Here is a 21,577-nt window from a genome sequence, read left to right as displayed (position 1 = left end):
TCTTGCAGGCAGCTGTGTGGGTGCAACCTCATGGATTGATGCTGCTGTGGGGGCTCTAAGCTCCTGGCCCTCTTTAAGGGTGGATATTCTGTACCTTCCATCACACAGCCTTCCAGCTGCCAGTGTTTTCTAGGCTTTGGGATACGGTAAACCTGGTTTCCTGAGAGACATTGTGGTATTAGGGCACTGTTTCTCAAACAAGGCTGAAAGTAAGACTGACTTAAGGTGCTTGTAAAAAATTTTATTCTCAGGCCCCATCCTAGAATCTACTTCCTAAAAGCTTCAGGGGAGGGGCCTGGAATATCTGTTTTTTACCAAGCACCTCCGATTAAATTTTATGATCAGACAAATTGGGACACTTTCATATACTGGCTTAAAATAACTAGCTCCAGCAGCTTTCACTTACTGGCTAGGTGAATCTTAAGCAAGTTACTTTCCCTCTCTACCTTGGTAGAGATACTGTAAATGGGGATACAACTGTAAAATGGGGATAATTATAGTATCTGCCTATTATTAGGATTTTAGAGAGGATGAAAGTAAATGATAATGTATGTTAAATGCTTAGCATAGTGTCTGGGATAGTAATTACTGGATAAATGTCAGCTATAGAGTAAACTCTTCTCCCCTTGCATTATGTTGGCAGTCCTGCCTTCTAGAGGAGGTTTACATCTCTAGGTCGCTTTATCCAGGAAATCTTCCCTGTCTAATTAGAGTAGATTCTCTGGGGTCCCATCCTTACTAAACCTGCAGTGTCTCTCCTTGGAGAGCATAGGATTTTAGACTTGGAAAGGAATTAGAGATATATGATCCAATACCCTAATGTCATTTGCTTATTTTTGGTCTATTCCTTATTCATTTTCAGTTAACTTCCTATTTCACTTGTAGTTGTAGATTACCCTTTTAGGGCCATCTCCTCCCTATCTTCCACTTAGACTGGCCCACCTGGATGACCTCCCAGATGGTTCCAGGATCCCTTTCACGCTCAGACAATGCCCTGTTCTGCATGTTCCTTTGATGGTTATAGGATTTACCTCTCTACCAAACATCTTTTCATGGCAGCTTTGCCTCCCCTGCCCAAAGAGGAACTCTATGAATGCTTGTCCTGAATTTTAAAAACCAACATGTTTTCCTCACTACTAGCAATGTACAAGTCAACCTTATTACATTTTTGTTATATGTTTGTTTAATTTTCTGTCTACTTGTCTGAATCAATGTTGTCTCTATTAGACTGTGTATTCCTGAAAGTCAGGGATTTTCATTTTTTCCCATTGTCTTATGGAAAAATTGTGCACAAGTACATAATAAATTCACAAAAAATATAAAGCTGACATTGGCAGTAAATACAATGGAGTTGACTTGGACTGTTATATTGTCTTTGTTTCAGTAAAATTCTTTTGGTTCTAAGGTATATTTGCCTGATTCCTTTTCACTTTAAAAACAATTTAATGCACCATCTTTGTCTCTGCATTTCTCCAATTTTAAGAACCACTTCTTTGTGTGTGCTAATTTGTCCAGCAAAACTTTAACAAACATCTCCTGGAAATTTAGAATACAGAATTTTGAGGCATTCATTTGCTTTTCTTGGCATTTGCTTCCTTAAAGAAGTCAAAAAATTATCGAAGCATGACTTTTCATTCCTGGGACTGCATTGGCTATCCTTAATCAAGCTGTGCTTTTCTCAGTGTTCCCCATTTAATCTCCTAAAATACTTCCTAAGACTTTGCCCCCCACAATGGAATCAAAACTAAATGGTCTGTAATTTCCTCAAGTGTTCCCAGATCCTGTTGTAAATAATGACATTGTGCTGGCCACTTTCCAGTCTGAATGAAGTGACCTTGTAAAAATGTCTGCTCACTCTTCTATAATGTCTTTTTCTACTTTCTGTAGAGCCCTTGGATACAGCGTGGCAAACAATACCTATTACAAGAAACAGCATTCTTCCCCTCAGTCATGTTATTTCCTTCATACAGGCAGTACTGTATCCAGAGCTAAAGGACTTACATGTAAAAGTTAATTAATATTTTAAAATAAGGAATTATAGGTGCACTGTGGCAGAAGGCCAGGCTGGATGACCTATGAATATCTGAATTGACAGAAAGAAAATCTATTGTGGTTTTGTAAACTCTTTAAGAAAATGTTGAACTTCCATTCAATCATTAGATAGCTTTTATTGTAATCACGTTCAATACGTTTTTTTAGAAAAGAAACCATTTCCTACTTTATAATACAAAAACATTTAAAATTAGTTATTCCAGGCTAGCAGTTAGAAAAGGAATATTTCACCTTATTGGTAAAGATAGATGTTCTTTCTGAGCAATTATGTTGCATTCAAATGAGAAATATGTGATGTTCTGGTTGTCTCAATGCTCACCCTCCCTCCCCTAGCCCCCCGCCCCCACTGGTCCAAAAAAAAAAAAAAAAAAAGGATCAGGACATCTGGAAAGGCCCAGGGAAAAGCAGCTAAACTCACTGAAGGGACGGGGTACTTCTCACATGAAGACAGACTGAAAATACAAAAACCTATTAGTGTGAAATAACAAAAGCTGAAAGGGGAGAAGAAACTGGGACCTCTGAATCCCCAGCTATGTGGGACCACCAGCTAGACAAGCTAATTAAAATGAGCAGCCCCATTTTTGTTTATGGCCTACATGTGCATACAGGTTTTATAAATTAGATATAAGTATTGCAACTAAGACTAGCTAAATAGATGGAGTCATTGGTAGTTTCCAACCAGATGGCAGTGATTTTATGTTGTTCTTTAAGAAACCCAAAAGGTAATAAACTTGTAAGAGCATTTTGAACTTCAGAAATCAAATCAAGATTTAAAGACATTTTGGGGAGTTGTAAAGCTAGCAGATAAACTGGCAAATATTTTTCCTCATAAAATAGGAGCAAAATAACAATTATTTACGATTGGTTGTTTGGCTCTGATTTTGAGTAAAGCAATTGCTTTTGCTCGTGCTTTCATAACTATAAACATCACATGCATTAGCGGGGGTCAGTGTGTACTCACGTACCTTCCCTTGGCATTGTTCGGCTCTGTCAAACACCTACACCACAGTATGCTCCACTGTAGGAGATTGGCAGCAAGGTCCTATTTAATTAACTAATTAGATAACTCATCCTACACCTAAATTAGCATTATTAGATCTTTTATAATGATTGTTGAAGCACTGTAAATTAATTTTCTTACTGGCTATGACCATCATTTGCTGCTATCACAGTATTAGGAGATAATGCCATGCACAGTAGGAAATCTCTATCGGCAGAAAATGAACATGGTCATCCTTGGATCACCAATTAGGAAACCTATTGTGTAGCAAAAACATCATTTCTATGCTGTAATATGATCAAATAACCATTAATTACCTTCACTAGTGAGAATTACCTTCTTTGTTAGAGAAGTATTGCATTCCATATTATAGTTCAAAAATGTCAGGAGAAACCAGCAACAAAAACATCAATTTCTGAAAATGATACATGTAATCCAAATCATATTAACCTAACATGCTACATGTCAGGTTAAATTAGCATAAGCTTTGTTACTGAGCATGAATAATATAGCTTACCTCTTAGCCTTTAGATATATTGATTAAATAGGTCATCCTCACCTGCCTACAAATACAAATATAATCAAACTGCACTGTTCTCCAGGGAACTGAATGGCAAAAACCCTGATAAGTATCAATCCAGATTCATGGTAACTGAGAGCCTGACAGAATGAAGACAAGCAAGTGTCTGGAGGCTATCCTTACAGCTGGTGTGTGGTTTGTGTGTGCGCATGCACACACGTGTGTGTTTGTGTCTATGTGTGTAAATATGCATGCTTCCTATGACCAGAGTCCAGGAACTTGCATGAGATTCTCAAGGGGATCTGTGACGGACTCGCTCGCCCCCCAAAGTATACCACCTTAGAGGGCTCGTGTGCAAGCAGCCGCTGTGGAGCAGACCACTTGTGCGTGATCGCACTGTTCAGCAGCCGTGAATGAACCAGAGTGCCAACGTGAGGTCTCAGGCTTGCTCAGCATGGCCGTCACAGCCTCACTGCGCAGGGGTATGGTGTGACAGTCAGGAGAAGGAGCCCGGGATTAGGTTGCCAGGGTCTCGTCTGAACTCCTATCCTTTACAAGCTGTATCCCCTTAGGCAAGGTACCCTAATTTCTTTGTGGCTCAATTTTGCTTATCTTTAAAATAAAACTCACCACAAAAGTTTGTTGTGACTATATATATTCTCAGGGAGTTGCTGGTGATCTAAATACCAGAAATCATAAAATGAACAACTAATAAATTTGACTACACAAAAATTAAAATCACTGCAGGACTATAGTTATCATAGACAAAAATAACACAAGATGATATATTTATTTTAAAATAATCCAGCAGGGCAGAGGGAGAGAAGTAATGTAGGGAGAGGTGGTAATAAATGAATTGTTTGTCTATATGTTGATAATGCTGGGCATTAGTCCATAAAAATTTGCTAATCTAGTCTCTATTTTTGTATATGTCTGAAATTTTCTAAAATAAAACATTTTTTAAAAATAAAAACATAAACATACCATAGACAATATCAGAAGAATAATGACAAATTAAGGGAGAAAATTTTTGTAAAACATATAATCCTAGGGGGCTAACTCCCCTAATATAAAAAAAGGCCATACAAATCAGTAAAAAAAGACCAAAACAGTTATATTTTAAAAATAGAAAATGAACACAGGCAATTACAGAAAAAAGGAAAAATATATCAAGTAACGCTTATTTTATTTTTATAAAATATTATTTATTTTAAATTATATTTAAACTTTAAATTAAATTTTAATTTAAATAATATTTATTATAATTTTTATTTATATTTTTATGGAATAAAATTTCATTATATTTAAAATATATCAAGTAATGCTCATTTTATTCGTCATAGGAGAAATACGAATTTAAACAACAGTGAAAATCCATTTTTAACTATCACATTGGCAAAGATCAGAAAGTTTGGTAATACATTGTGGGTAAGAGTATACAGTAGTATGTCTTCTTTGGAGAGCAATTTTACAATATTTGTGAAAGGTTAAAATGCACATTCCTTTTAAACCATCAATTCCACTTCTAGGAATTAGCTCACAGATATACTCACACATGAACTGAAAGCAAAACATATAAGGATATTCAATATAGCTGATAGTAATAGCAAAGGTTTGCAATACCCTAAATGTCTACAGGAAGGAACTGGTTAAACAGATTATAGCACATCCATATAATGGATACTAAGAGGCAGTTAAGAAGAATGAGGCAGCTCCATAATATGAGTTGATCTCTAATACATTGAAAATTAAATAAACAAGGAACAGAACAGTATATTAGTACATGACCATTTGTGTAAAAAATATATACAGGTATGCTTCCATATACACAGAATAGGAATCTCTAGAAAGATATATGAAAACCGGTAGCAGTGGTTGCCTCAGGAGAGGGGAAATGAGGTAGAGGAAGATACAGGCATGGGAGGGAGTCTTACTCTTCACTGAATACCCTACTGTTTCTTTAAACTTTTTCACCGTGGGCATGTGTTAGCTATTTATAAATGTATTTTTTACATTTAAGTGTTTAGAATTGTGCTGACATGTATTAAATGCTCAGTAAATGTTATCTACTCTTATTATTATTACTCCACTATTACTCCATTTCAGGCCTTCTCTTCCACTGCGCCAGTGCACATACCTTTTTACAATACCAAGGTGATCAATAACCAGTCCCCAAACATGCTCTGTGCTTTGCTATTTCCATATTTATATTCATGTGCTTACCTCCTCTTAGAAGTTCCCTTTTCCGTCTTTACCTGTTGAAACTCTACTTATCCTTCAAGGCCCAATTCAGATACCACCTCCTCCTGAATTATATACTAGCTGTGTAATCTTGAGAAATTTATGTATCTGCTTACGCCTTGGTTTTCACATTGTTAAATGGGAAGTAATAATAGAAACTGTAAGGATCCAATGTGGTAAATCAAGAAAATCTACTCATGCATCTACCCAACATATGGTTCTTGATCACCTGTTTTGTGCAGGCACTGTGATATGCTCTAGGGCTAGAACCATGAAAAAACTGACAATATCTCTGCCTTCTTGAAGCTCACGGTCTAGAAAGGAAATTTCCATACTGTTGATAGATGCTATGGCAAGTGTGGGCACAGGGTGTGGAAGTACAGAGGAGGGGCACCTACCCAAAAAAGGCTATCCCTCGGGGCAGAAATAGTTGACTTGGAAGGAAAGTTGGAAGCAAAATCTGATGTTAACTTTAAGTGACCCCAAAGAAGTTAAAAGCGGTGAGCAGCAGGGAATTTAGAAAGATTAGTCTAGGCACCTCTCGTGCTTGTGACCCTCTTGAGTCATTGGTCCTCTGTGCTTCTGATAACCAGAGGCAGTCCACAGGAAGGAGACAATGTTCCTCCTGCCCTTAGCCCTGACAACTCTCAAGGAAGTAGTCCTCCTGCTTCCCCAAACCAACCAGCCTCCATGAAAGCAAACCCTCCAGACAATAATACAGAAAAACAAAGTTCTTTACTAAAGAATCAAGCAGTTCTCTAAATGGTGTTGCAAGGGGAAATAAAAGTTGAATTTAGATGTTCCCTTGTACCCGCCAAGGGACAGAGCCTTCCAGATTTAGGAGTACCAAGGGATAGTTCCTCCCCAACCCTCCAACCTGCCTGCTTCTGCGAGAGGTGTCCTCTCCACCTGAGTTCCCTCTCCTCCCTGTGGTCACCCCACCCCAGCCCCCATCTCACACCTTTCTTCGAGTCTCCCAGTTAGGCGATGCCCACTGCTCTCTCTAGGACCAATCCTCCCTCACCTCTCAGGAAAGACCTTCTTCCTCTGGCTCCTTACAGCACTTGAAAACTCAAGCAAGGCCTCAGGTGGGACCCAGATGTGAGTTTAAGTTCTCTACTCAGTCCGTAGAGTCCAGAGAAATATTTTGTTCCCTGAATGAAATTTAATGCGAGTATAGTCTCCCCACTGGTGAGAGATGTGTCACCAGTCAAGTAAGTGTAACTCATAGTAACAATCATTCACTTTATTAGACTAATTCTCCATAAAGGAAAGAATATTTGTCCCAGTAGCCTGATTTTGGCTTTGACCTTTAGGGAGCACCACTGCCATCAGCCCCTGCTGTCATTATGCTGAGAAACATTTTCTTCTTACAGCTGAGGCCTGACAGCTTTTCAAAAGCAACCACTTGAGCGAGTTGGAAGAATGGGTGCTGGTTCTAATAAGATCCTTTTGACTCTAGACATCCTTCTGATGGAGGTAAAAAGAAAGGTTTGCTAGTTCACAGAGCCACAAGTTGAATAATTTCTCTTTCAAGAAGTTAAGTTTGATTTGCCTTTTTTGGGGGAAAACCCAACACACACACATACACACACCAAAAATAAAAACAAAAAGAAAACAACAACAACAAAATACCTCTGAGCCAAAAATGAAACTTGGTGATTCTCCAAAGAATCCTAGAGGAAGCCCAGATGTCTCCATATGGCCTCTGCAATCATGCCCACCTGAAACAGTAGGCAAGCGGGGCTTTCATTAGTTTTGAACAAGTAGCCATGAACTGGAGATGTGATCAGGTTCAACAGCACACAGAATCATGTGGCGCCCCAGTGGCATCTACTGGGCACACCCCTAGGCCCCCGTCTGCCTTTAGAGAAGGGTGACACCCAAAGCATCTCTGAGCATGTGCAAGGCAACAGATTTATGCTGCCCTCTGCTGGTGAGCAGCTCTACTGCAAATTTTTTACAAGGGGAACAAGGCCTGGGTAGGTTGGCTACTACTCCACTCCAGCCCTATTTCCCAGCATCCTCAAAAAGAAATAACCATTAAACTTAGAATTGAGGGGGGTGAGGCTGAGGTGAGAGTGGAGGGGGGCAGAACACAGGCCAGGAAAAGCAGAAAGACCACAAACCAGGAATATGACACTAGAATCCAATATAGCCCACAGGGTTATCTGTGTACTTGCTTTGCAGAGGGAAATTTTCATTCGGACTCCCTTGTGACATTTGAGTTACTTAGTACTGAATGCATTCTGTGATGTATTCAGAAAATGCATTTCACTAATGCTTCCCTAATTCATGGGGGCTGCTGTTTTACCAGTCACCATGATCCTTAATCAGTGGAGTTGTATAGCATGTAGATAGTCTGTAAAAGTGCTTAATAAAAATCATTTAATTCTAAATTACATGAGTGCACTTAACCCTAAAGATATTAAAACTGATTGTTTGATGTATTGCCATGAGTAGGTAGAAATTCAAAAATAAAAGCTTCCTGCACTTAAATCAAAGAGCACCGAGCTCATAGCCACTCTGTACAAGAACATGCATCAGTGTCATGAAGCTGGGCTATGATCAACTAACCCATTTTAGGCTTTTAAACTGTAAATATGAAGTACTTGAATTTGATCAGTGATGAGATCTGTACGTGAGTTTTTCCAAGCAAAGTACTGTGTGTGCCCTGATAGGCTGTTAAAAGCCTGTGGAGATCACCTGTCGCTTATTGGCAGACTTGATGAGGGCACAGAGGGGCCAGTCGCTGGTGTTTGGCAGGGCTAATCCGAGATGCTAGTCTAGACTCTAGCCTAGAGGGAGGTCTGTTGTGAGCAGATAGGAAAGGGCGGGCATTGTTACTGTAACTATTTTCACACTTGCTTAACTCAGTACAGCCCTCAGCACAATGCCGTGCCCGTGAGGAAATTTAAAATCAGTCTTGATTATGGATCAAAATAAATTTTGGAGGGATGTGTCTGTTAAATTTGCATTCATCTTAACTAATCCTCCAACCATTTGCCACTTTTTACTCAAATAATCTGGTTAATATGATGCCATCAGTATGGTGAACAGATATGGTGTTCTGTGGAATATTCTTATTTTCTAGGTGCCTTCAGATTATATTATGATAGAAGGTCGGAGAGTTAACATAACTCTGGGCCAAGAATGTAAATGTACACATTATCTGTCCCCCATGAATACACACACTTTGATCCCAGTAGCCACATGGTTGGCTTCATCCCGTGTACTCAAGGCTGTGTTACATCTGATGTAGCAGTTGCAGTTGATAACGACTATTTGGTTGAGTTTGCTGTAGTCCATTGTCATCTTCTAGAATTCACCTACTTTTTATATTGAACCAGACTTGGGAATTAAATGGGGATGTGATGGAGACCACTGCCTCTGTGTCTTTTATGTCTTTAAGGGTGACACTGATCTCTGCCATTCTCCCCAGGATGTGCTAATGCTGTTGGTTAATAACTTGGCAGGTGGGGAAGCAGGTTCAGAGGCTTCCACTTAGCCTTTCCAACTATGATAGATCTTACTTCACAAAAGACGAACCAGGGTGAAAGTTCTTCCAACTCCCAAATATGTGTTCATTACAAATAAACATTCAGGGCTGGCCCCATGGCTTAGTGGTTAGTGCGTGCGCTCCACGGCTGGCAGCCTGGGTTCGGATCCTGGGCGTGCACCGACGCACTGCTTCTCCGGCCATGCTGAGGCCGCATCCCACGTACAGCAACTAGAAGGCTGTGCAACCATGACATACAACTATCTACTGGGGCTTTGGGGGAAAAAAATTAATTAATTAATTAATTAATTAAAAAAAAAACAAATAAACATTCAACGACTAGCAAATGACCACTGGTTGGATCTCAGTTCCAGTGGTTCTAGAGTGAGCTGGTCAGGACTCCATTCTTTGCCTGGTCTTAACACATTCCCCACTAGCAAGAGAGTTATTCAAACACTTCAGGTCTCCAAGAAAAACTCAACTCAAACCCAAACCCTGTGTCCAACTGTCATCAAAATGTCTGGGTATTCCCCATTATCCACTCTACAATTACCTTAGTAAATGGTCATAAGTCTCATTATGGGGAAGCACTAGGGGAATCATTATATACCAGCCATATTGCTGCAGGGTCATAGCCTCTCATTCAGTGAGTGGATTCAGGGACTGAGAACTGGCTCAGGTCCAGAAACTAGGTAGAGGATCATGTTTTTTTAATGGGTGTGGCTGCTTTTAGCTTCTTGATTATTCATCCTTGATTGCTTTTGAGTGTATAAGTTAAGCAGTACCCTTGTCAGCTGCCCATCTATCCTGCCCCTGGGAGCATCATGTTCTGTCAACCATCTCCATAGCTCTCTGAATGTCAGACCATGCTGGCTACCACTCAGACATGGCTGCTCATTACAAGAACTGTGTTGGTCTTGCTTTGGACAGTCAAGTGCCACCATCCAGCCTCTATGTTTTCGGCATATTATCAGCCCCATTCTATTATACCAGTTTTGTAATTTCCTACCGTGAGCTGTGGCCTACAAAGGACAGCCGTCAGTGAGCTTCTCGACAATGCTGGTAGCCTCCTCATCAGCACATTCCTTATCACTTTGGTGACAGAGCATCCTCCAGGCCCTCTCCATCAGTGCTTATTTGCAGTCTTACCTAGTATATCTGTTCTGACATGCCCATTTCTCTGTGCCTTTTGATTCCATCAGTTGTAGACTTCTCATTTAATGTGAGCTATTGCTTTTTCAAAACTTCCTACAGCATATTAGCACTATCTCCTGGGGTCCTTGCCAGCAATTAAATCCTGTGTCCCAGGCGAGTGTTCTTATACCAATCAACTCTCCTTTATCCAACTTTACATTCCACTCCCTTTAATCCAGAATCTTTAGGATCCAATCCCATAATACCGTCCTGGCTTCTGTCAATACATTTTGGCTAGGCCTCAAAGATTCTTCAGCAGATAATCCCTTTCCTGCCCTGTAGGCTCAGCACTTCCCCAGCTGAACTATATTGTGACTTGACCCTAGTTATTGGTCTGGCGGCCAGGAGGGAAGGTGGACATTCATCCTGAGTAGGACCTGAGTGATCTAGCAAGCATCCTCTGCATCCTCTTCAGGTGAGGGGTGAGAGGCACTAGCCTATAGCAGGGAGGAGTGCTTCCCTTCTACAGGTCTAGAGTGTTCAGCCTCATCTGTGTCTTTAAAGTTCTTGAGTGCAATGACCGAGGTGTCCCCATGTCAAGTCCCCAGATCCCACTCTTTGTCAATTAGGGCCCTGATCTTGATATAGGAGACTTGCTGGGGTTAAGAAGTCAGCCTTCTTTTTCTACCCTTAAAAATTAAGTCCAGGTTCTGATCCTCAGCATTTTCTGCCTCCAGCAATAGGAAATGAGGAACTATATACAGCGAAGGAGGCCCTCTGACTTTCACACTTTGCCTTTAATTGGTGATTAATTATCCCTCTGCCTTTCACTGTCTTTCTCAAATATATTGATAATACCCAGCGATAGTCAATTGATTCCACAGTTCTTATAGGGAGTACTTTTCCTGTTCCTCTCAAACATCTGAGATATTGTGCTAGTCAGTACATTCCCTTCTACTGGCATCTCATTCAGTTCACTACCTGTAAAAGTTCTAACAATTGCGATGATATAGCATGCCAGCGCCTACAGTACTTCACTTACCACCAGTTATGAGGTTCTGATTATCAGCTGGACAGTGCATAAGCCAGCCTCCAAGTCCCATTTTACTATCAGTTTCCTAGGACCATTTCTGGTGATAACTGTCTTAGGTCAGGTTCCTGAGAAATAAACTCTGGGACAGAGATTTGCTTGCAGGATATTTATTGGGGATTTATTGAAACAATACCCTGTAAGAAAGTGAGGGAAGCAAGATTGGGCAGAAGGAGAAATTGAACTGCAATGTAGTTGCAATAGAGACCTCAGCCAGTCCCATAAGAAGTCCTATCCTGGGATGGCCCTTCTGAGTTATCCTGAATTGAGGCAAAGGGGCCAGATTCTTGCACCACTGCACTGGATGTGGACTGGCCCTGGGGAGGGGGTGTGACATTGGGCAAGATAGCTTCCTTTGGCTAAGTCAGGATTTCTCCACAGTGGCACTATTGACATTTTGGACTAGATAATTTCTTGTTGGGGGAGAGAGCTGTCCTGCGCATTACAGGATGTTCAGCAACATCCCTGACCTCCACCCACTAAATTCCAGTAGCACTCTCCTCCCCACCCCACCCCCAGTCAAAATGCCTCCTGATATTGCCAAATATCTCCTAGGGGCATAACTGACCCCAGTTGAGAGCCACTGAGCTGAGGGCATGTCACAAAGGAATGCAGCTGTGAGCCATTAGCAGTCAACACCCCTGGAAGCTGGTGGAACAGTACCTGGGTCCTGAAAGAGGAATCTGAGCTGTGTACTGTAGTATCCACTACATGTACTATGCTAAATCAAGTAATAAATAAATAGAGGAGGAACTAATGTGAGGTTTCAATACCGTAACACTTAAATCTTTAATCCATTTGGAATTGATTTTGGGTGTGACATGAAGTAGGACTCTAATTTCATTTTTTAAAAAATTACACTTAATTGTCTCATATTTTTAATTGAATAGGCGGTTGTTTACTTGCTAATTTGAAATGTCTCTTATCGTACTGTAATTTCCAATATACACAGGGTCTGTTTTCAGACTTCTCATTCAGTTCTGAAGATCCATGTATCTCTTTTGGTATCAGTACCCTGCTATTTCGAAATTATGACGTTATTTTTGCTTTTCCATGTAAATATTGTTCTTCCTTAGAATTTCTTGACTATTATCAAGTGATAATAGTCAAGAAATTCTAAGGAAGCCATTTATTCTTCCAGGTAAAACTTAAAATGAACTTATAAATCCCCTAATCTCCAGAAAAGATGATTTGAATGTTTATTAGAATTGCATTAAATTCGTAAGCTAGTTCAGAGTGCTGATATCTTTACAATATGAAGTTTTTCCCTCTAGGAACCTGATATTTCTGCCCAATTATTCAATTTTTATTTTGTGTACTTCAGTAAAGTTTTATAGTTTTCTTCAACATAGATTGTGATGTACATTTGTCCTTTTGGGGTGCTATCATGCATGAGTTTTTCTCTATTATATTTTTTGATCCTTTACCAGAAAATGATTGATTTTTATATTTTTATGGTTTATCTGTTTATCTTATTGCATTTTATTGGTCCAGTTGCTTTTAGATGATTCTTTTAGACTAAATAAAAATAACATCCTTCCCTTTCCAAAATTTCTACATCTTTTTTTTCTTGTGCATTGCCTAGACCCTCCAGAAGAATGCTGCTTTTGTTTGCTTTCTGACTTCAAAAGGAAGGCCTCTAATGTTTTTTACCATTAAGTTTGATGTTTGTGGTTCCTTTGACATCATTTTATAAGCATTTTCTTGTATTTCTAGTTTATTAGGGGTTTTTAATAAGAATGAATATTGAATTCTATCAATTGCTATTGGGATATTAATAAATTAATTATTGACCTAGAAGGTGGCTGGTTGAGTGTCACTGATCCAAGAAATGTACTGAGCATTACCTTGGGAAAGTAATTACCTTTCTTTCTCAAATACCTACCAGATATAGACCCCCAAATATGAAAGTACATGTACTGCAACCTAAACACAAGCAGGAACACCCTGGGGAGGGATGGAGAAAATCCGCTGTGCAAGCACAGCCCTGTTTGAGGGCAAAGGACCTCCAAGAGATACAGAAATGGCAGCAGCCAAAGATAAAGAAAAAGGGCCAAGTTGCAAGAATACTCTTTTGTGAGCACACTGGGTGCCTAGGCTGGAGAAGGGGCTCTGGGCCTGGTAGGAGAGAGACCTGTGTGCATTGATCATGGCATTAGATGACCCATCACTTACAGCAGCCACGTACAGTGTAACTCCACAAATGACTGTTAACTCCAGTTCCCCACCTTAATCTGAGCCCATTGCTTGGAGAAAATGAACTTAGAGATTGAGATTAAAGACAGCCCTCTCAAGAAAACAGCAAATAAAAAGTGGACTTTCAAGTAAACAAAGTAAATAAAACATATGTGGGCATCAATAAACTGTCCTTGGTTGAAGCCTATTTGAAGCTCAGGTCTTATCTTGCTAACATTTCCGTTTATTGTTTGTACTGTGTGCCGGTACTTACTGAACTTGTCTTTTTCTACGACTAGGTTGTGCAGTCAGAGTTTCTACCCCCATGCCAAAAAAGAAAAATTAACAGCTGTTATGTTTGTAGGGTGGGTAAATATCTTTATTCCCTCTTCTATTAAAAACGTAAGCCAGCCATGTCTTCACTTGGTGAGGAGTCAAGGCAGGCAAGAAGCTGTGAGAAGGTGGGGTCACCTCCACTCTGGTTCTGTCCATTTTATGCAGCTGTGGTCAAGAATGCAAGAGGGAACTAGAAAAGGTGTCAGAAGAAGGTTTGCTTAGATCTCCTAAAAATGCCTTGATAATAGGAAGGCTCTCTTGGAAACTGAACCCTTTATCAACTTTGCTTTGGAAGGTCTCACTAAGAAGACTTCTGTGTTCCAAAGTGGGGAAAATAAACAACAAAACCAGTGCTCAGGTGTGATACTAGGTCAAGAAGCAAGGACAAGGGTACTAGCAAGGACCAGTCAGTCAACAAGGCCTGACAATTTGACTGTCTAAATATCTCTGGCAGTCATCTCCACTTCCCATTTGAATTTCCATTGCCCTACTTCAGACCTCATCATTTTTCACCTTGATAACTGAAATAGCCAATGCTCTACAGCCTCAGGAGACCTTTCCCTATCCACCTGCCTTATGTTCTCAGACTGTCTTCCTTAAATGCAGGCATGATCGTGTCACTGCTTAACTAACCCCCCCTTACCTGCAGTAGCATTTTCCAAAGTGGGGTCTGCATTAGAGTCATCTGGGATGCTGATTTAAAAAATGCTGATTCCAAGCATCAGGATCAAAGTCTCATCAGGATCAAAGTCTCCAGGTAAGTGGCATTTTCAAAAGCTTCCATGTGATTCTTCAGCACATTACAGTTAGACATCCCCTGATCCACAGTGTAAGTGCAACTCCTCATGGCACCAGAGACCCCTCAGAACCTGGAACATTGGCCTATCTTTTCAGCCTCATCTCCGCTACCTACTCCCCATTTGTACTTAAAGCTGCATCAAGCTGAACTACTTGTATTTTGTTGAAACATGCCAGGTATGTCCTACATCTGTGCCTCCTTACACATCATTGCCTTCTTTTCCTCTGACTGCTAAAGCCCCTGTGTATCCTGAAATTCACCTCCTCCTTTAAGACTTTCATGATGATGCTCTCCACCAGAGTGTCTTTCTTTCCTTGGGGCTCCCACAGCACTGTGTATGCTGTTCTGTTCCAGCTCTCACCCCAGGCTATTGCTCTATAAATACCTGCCTCTCCGCTAGACTGGGAGTGTCTGAGAGCAGAGCCTGGCTCTTATTTATTTCAGCATGGTAGGTGCTCAATAAACATCGGCTGAGGGAACGAGTGAGTGTTACGGTACTCACTCTAGACCAGCGCTGTCCAATCGAAATGTAATGTGAGCATGTACGTAATTTTTAATTTTCTAGTAGCCATAGTAAAAAGAGTGAAAAGACACAAGTGAAATTAATTCTAATAATACATTTTTATTTAACTCAATCTATCCAAAATATTGTCACATCAACATGTAATCCATATAAAATCTATTGAGATATTTTACATTCTTTTCTCACACTCAATCTTCAAAATTCCAGTGTATATTTTACACTTAACAGCACATCTCAAACCAGACTAGCCACATTTCCAGTGCTCCATAGCACATGTGGCACCAGGTTACCACACTGGGCAGTATGGTTCTAGAATAGAGAGGATGCTCTCCAGGTCTATGGGAGAACCTTTGCATCTGAAGAAAGCTGCAGTCTAGTCCAGGGTTCATCCTTGGTGGCCACATGGCACTGGAATGGTTTTTCCCAAGACCTTGTTATTCTTGATCTCCTTGTGCACTGCACGGAGTTGTGAGGCCAGGTCTGACTGTGAGGGTCCTGTGTGCAAGCTGTGCGTGGCCAGCAAGGAGGCTTCAGGACTGTCAGCAGCTAACAAACCTCCTTCTCGACCAGGTGTTTGGAGCTGAAATGCACAGAGACACTGCTACCTCTCGAGGGAACGTTGAAGCCATTAGTGAGAATGCTGCATTCTTGGGCATGCCAAGCCACACCCTGCAATGCCATCACCACAGAGGCTCTAGTCAGTAAAAGAAAAAGCCACAGAAATGTAAACACAGTTCATTTGTAGATGCCTTGGTAGAGGTAAGCGCCACGCCCTCTAGGGACATCATTCCATCTGAGGGAGGAGATAAAAAAATGTCTTAAGCGGGAGACTTAGAACACTTCCAAGCCTGGAGCTGTTTGTCTTGCTCAGGCCTGTCTGCTGGCTCCCTCTAACACAGACCACAGTGAGTGTTTGCTGGGCCCAACCTCTATGCTCTTGGGGTCAGAACTAAGAAAAGAAAATGAGTCTCCCTCTCCTGGCCCCACACTCTGGCGACCTCAATTGGGAAGTCTGGTGCCAACTGGCACCGAGCATAGGGTAGAGCCAGAGTCAACTTGGCACTGCCAGCCTGGCACCCTCTTCGCGGGCAGTATCCCAAAGCAGTCTTTCCCTCTGCTTCCCCTCCCCTAGACCCCATTTTCAATTAAAATAGTCAGGTACACAAATTAGCATCAGAACCAAAATGGTTTCCTGGGAAACTAATGACAAAAATCCCAGTTTTAAAACATTTTCTTTGCAACCTAGAGAGCAAAGCCATGCCTTTCACAAGGACAAAAGCCCTGAGCCAAAGACTCCATCTCATATAAAGAAGTGTCATTGACCAAAGCCTGGAACAGACGAAAAGTACTATTTGAGGCTTTCAGGACATGCTTTATGTATTTTCCTATACCTTGCTCCCATATAATCCTTGCCCATTCACTCATGCCTGTTTGTACAGAAGTGAAGCATTTCCTTGTTAATTTCTTTACACAGTGGTCCTTCTTCCTGCAAGAAGCTGAACTCTTTAGAATGCAAGCAGGTAAAGGTTGGATCAGAAATTTTTGCCATTATCAGATAGAGAGGACTTAAAATCCTACCTCCACTCATCAAAATAAACACCTTGGAAATTATCTGAGAAAAAATTTGCATTCCAATAATAATGATGATAACGTGCGTTTGTACAGTGCTTCATAGTTTACAAAAAGCCTTCGCACATGCTTCCTCAATTCAACTTCACAATAGTTGGAGTAGAAACAACAGGTTCAGTCTTTATGTGATGTCTTTCCTAGGAGCGTTCATTCCATTGACGAACATCCTGAGAGCCTTCTGTGTCCCTGGCTTTGTGGAAAGCACTAGGCAAACAGAGCTGTCAAGACATAGTTCCCTCTAGAAGGAGCTGAGTCTTGTGGGGAAAATAGAAAACGGACAATTAAAATCCATATAAACCCTCTGACAGAGATACACAGCATGCTGTAGGGACACATAAGAGGGGGCCTCAGTGCAGAATTTTAATATCAGATAATCCCTTAATCTGAAGAAATTAAACTCCTTAATGATGGACTTTCTGGTATCCTAACAAGCTAGTAAGGGAGGTATTGGCAGGGAGGCCTTCCCAAGGACCTCTAAATCACACAGCACTGACCGGGAAGGTATAACTCTACTGTGTATATAATATGTACCTAGTGTATATATAGTTTTGGTATGAAACTAGAGTATGTGTAGTAATCATAACATTAGGTATGGCTCTAATCTGATGGGCTTGATTCTTTTGCAATATACCAGGAGCCATATACTCTCCAAATGAGCATTAGACTCCCAATGTGAAGTAGCTACTTCCGAATACAGCCATTGCTTAAAACATTTTATAATTCCCTTTTATTGGCATTTTCTTCAGAATCTGGAGATAATATTTCCCACCTCTCTTTTTCCCTTGTTTTCTAATTACAAAAGTAATATACGTGCATACTCATGGCAGACAATTCAATATTACACAAATATACAATTTAAAAAATGAAAGTTTCCCACAATCATCCCCCTCACCAAATACTGTTAACAGTTTGGGGCATATCCTTCCAGGGTTTTTTAAATGTATGTGTTTACACATATTTTTTTAAAAAGAATGGGACCATATTATACATAGTATTCAATAATTTGCTTGAGGAATAGCTCTCTTGGATATCTTCCATGTTGGTATAGACATAGCATTTGTGTAAATGACTGCATAGCCATGCATTATATAGATGCACCATAATTTATTTAAGCAATCTACTGATGAACACTGGGCTGTTTTTATAATTTTTCAGTCTTATGAACAATGCCAAAATGAATATCCTTACAAATATTCATTTGTACATTGGTTTGAGTATTTCTAGAAAATAAATTCCTAGAAGTTGAATTGACAGCATATTCTTTACAGATCCTCAATGAGGGCAAAGCTTTAACATTTAAGAATAACAAATAAGTTGTCTGAAAATATTTTTGGTCAAAATAAGACTTGACAGTAAGTGGGGAGGAGAGGGAAGATTTATTGAGCAGCTACTATGTGTCAATCACAGTGCTAGACACTTGCATTATCTCATTACTCCTAGAAATTCTGAATATTTTGACATTATTATTCCCATTTTAGAGACGAGGAAATTGCAACACAGACAGGCTAAACTTTTCCAAGGTTACACAGTTAGCAAATAGCAGAACCAGGACTGGAACTTAGTTCTTTCTGATTCTTACTATTATACCACTGCCTCTAAGCAGTGTATAATCATGTTGCTGGTTTCTTGGTTTAAAATTCAATTGACTCTAAAGAAAATCTCAAAAATCTTTTGATCAGTTTCAGGAATGCTGAAATAAATATATATCTTCTCAAACCTACATATCAACCTATAAACCTATATATCACTGCTCATCTGAAATACATAAATTTTGCTACGTTAATTATAAATGTCTCATTAATTTAGTCACCTCATCTCCCTTTTCTTACTGATAATAGTGCTATATATAAAAATAATGCATCCAAAATACATACTTTTTTATGTTCTGAAATCCTTCTGCTCTGGGTTTATGCAAATTCTATTATTTAAAATAGTAGTAAAGAAGCAAGCTCATTATGAAGTAAGTTTGGCTACATGCTTCCTTGTGCTTGCATAGAACCAACCGGTCTTCTAAAGAGTCTATTCTTTGCTTTCAACCTTTCAACTTGCTTTTGAAAATCCACCAGTTCTCTAGTATTTTGGGGGGTTTCTTTCTGGGGCAGTTTCCTCTGGAAACAAAATATAAAAACCATGAGATAAGATGAGTGAAAAAAAACACAGGGAAGCCGGGAAGCCAAAAGAATAGTATTCAGATACTTCCATCTCTACTCTGAATGGTTCTGTCTCAATTTCTTCATTTTGGATCATCAACTCACAAAGCAATGCTAATGTTTTCCAATGTAATGTTTTACTAATATATGATTTGCTCATAAGCACTGGGGTTTCCCTTTATTCTAGGGTCTTGCCTGCCGCTATTCTTATGTGCTGCCGTAGCACCTTCTGCATACCCCCACCACATCAGTTGTCACACTGTTTCTCATCCTTCTTTCTCATTAGACTGAGAGTGTCCTGATAACAGAGACCATATCTCTGTTATCATTGTGCCCTTGGTTCATGGCACAGCACCCAGCACATGATAAGTGTTAAATTAATGTTTGTTGCTTGAATGAATAGCCTCAGGAGCATTACTTCTCCTAAACCTTCTACCTGATGCACCTTCAGTGAAAGAAGCAAACCCCTGAGGTGGCCTAATTTAAGAGATCAACATACGGTCACAACAGAAAGAATGTCAGGGAATTCAATGGCAGCTTTCTTCGGATGCAGTCTCTGTTTTCACCTTTCACCAATATTAACGCAGAGCTTGGCACCGCTCTACATTCCCTCAGAAAAGATTCATTCACACCACAAGCATTAGTGAGCAATGTGGATTTCACTGGAGATTTGTAGGGATATCAGGAAGGGTAAACCACTTCACAATCCTGATCAGACACGTTTGCTCCCTGAGGTCCTTTCTTCTCCACTGTGCTTCAACCTCACAAGCTTCCTCCTCTATTATATGGAAGAGTTCAAGCCGTCCCCAGCTTCTTTCTCCAGACATCCATGCCCACACTTATCAGAGCCCACAGTAGACACATGCCTTTCGTGAGAGGGTGCCGAATCCTAACCACTAGACCATCAGGGAGCATCGACACATGCCTTTCAAAGATGGCGGGTGAGTGTGTGTGTTAAAAATAACATTTTTTTCTATGGCATCAGCAGTCGCAGTTATTGTAATTAAATTCGATTTTCCAAACAACTTTAGGTAATCTAATGTAAGCAAAAATCATGCCTCTTCCAGGCATACCATTTTTAAAGTTATCTTCTACCTCTCCAGTCCAAGGAAGAACTAGTCATTTCTTGAGAGTGACCTCCATCTCATGTGGCAAGTAAGGTCCTTCCTGCTTGGCCCACAGGCTGTGCTCACTCCATCACCTCTTGGTGCTTCATGGTTTCTAGTCCTTGGAGAAGAAGGCCTCCTCACCTGAGGCCCTGAGGTCACCACTCCAGCTGAGGCAGAAACTTTTCTCACCTAGCGGCTGGTGTCTCCCTCTCTCTGGCCTCTAGGGAATCTTCTTCTCCCATATTAACCTTAATAATTATAATGCAGCTACAAATTTATTGATCCACTACTATGTGCCAGGCACTGTGCTGAGCACTTTTTTTTTTTTTTGTGAGGAAGATCGGCCCTGAGCTAACATCTGCCAATCCTCCTCTTTTTTTGCTGAGGAAGATCCATGCCCATCTTCTTCCACTCTACATGGGACACCGCCACAGCATGGCTCGACAAGCGGTGCGTCGGTGCATGCCCGGGATCCGAACCGGCGAACCCCTGGCTGCCGCAGCGGAGCGTGCTCACTTAACCGCTTGTGCCACCGGGCCGGCCCCTGTGCTGAGCACTTTTTATAGGTTACCTCATTTAATCTCTAGGACCACCCTGTAAATGGTTATTATTATTATTCCTATGTCACAGATAAGAAAACTTAGGCAAATGAAGTCACTTGCCTACACGTGCTTGACTCACATGGGGTCTGAACACAACTCTGATCTCAAAGGCTGTGCGTGTGCTTTGACCCCGCTCTTTCTGAATATAGATCCAGCATTCCCTCTTGTGACTGGGGCCATCTGGACATTCCCTTCTCCCTTTCTATCTTGTGTTGATCTAGGGCTGCCCAGAGGCCATAACCTTACCCTTGCCCTACAGGCCACCTATGCCCGGGTCAACTATCTTCTCTTACCTAGGCTGTGTGGCTTCCACCCTAGCCATTGGAACAGGTGGCTCTGGACCCTTCTTTTTCCATGCTGTGGCCTTGGCTGATTTGCTCTTATCTTTTTTTTTTCTTCCTCTTCAGTATTTCTGCCCGTTATTAAATCTCTACTGAGAAAGATAAGATGCCTAACTCCATCTACATCCAGCCCAACCCCAAGAAACTTCCCAATTTTTCTTATTATACCATCTTTGAAAGTTCCCAGCAATTCCTGAAGGTCCCCCAGTACATATTCTTATTCTTAAAGAACAATAATTTTTATTGAACATCAAGTAACTAGACATTCAATAAAATCTCCAAGAAAAGATCTCCAAGTCATATTACTAGATGAAAAAGGCAAAGTGCAGAGAAGTGTATATGAAATGTTACCTTGTAAAAAGGATGGAAAAACTATC

The 21,577-nt window shown here is 40.6% G+C and overlaps 1 long non-coding RNA gene across 1 annotated transcript in view; it reads left to right on the top strand.

Annotated features, from left to right (window-relative positions):
* Nucleotides 1–20,628, top strand: part of LOC131405292 (uncharacterized) — a 39,940-nt gene extending 19,312 nt beyond the window's left edge. The window contains exon 3 of the long non-coding RNA XR_009219954.1: nt 20,597–20,628. This is a non-coding gene — a long non-coding RNA (uncharacterized LOC131405292). The remainder of the gene's footprint in view (nt 1–20,596) is intronic.
* Nucleotides 20,629–21,577: the final 949 nt, after the last annotated feature.

This window comes from Diceros bicornis, chromosome 5, assembly GCF_020826845.1.
Source record: "Diceros bicornis minor isolate mBicDic1 chromosome 5, mDicBic1.mat.cur, whole genome shotgun sequence".
NCBI classification, from domain to species: domain Eukaryota; kingdom Metazoa; phylum Chordata; class Mammalia; order Perissodactyla; family Rhinocerotidae; genus Diceros; species Diceros bicornis.
Note: the sequence above shows the minus strand (reverse complement) of the source record. Positions and strands in the feature narration are given on the sequence as shown.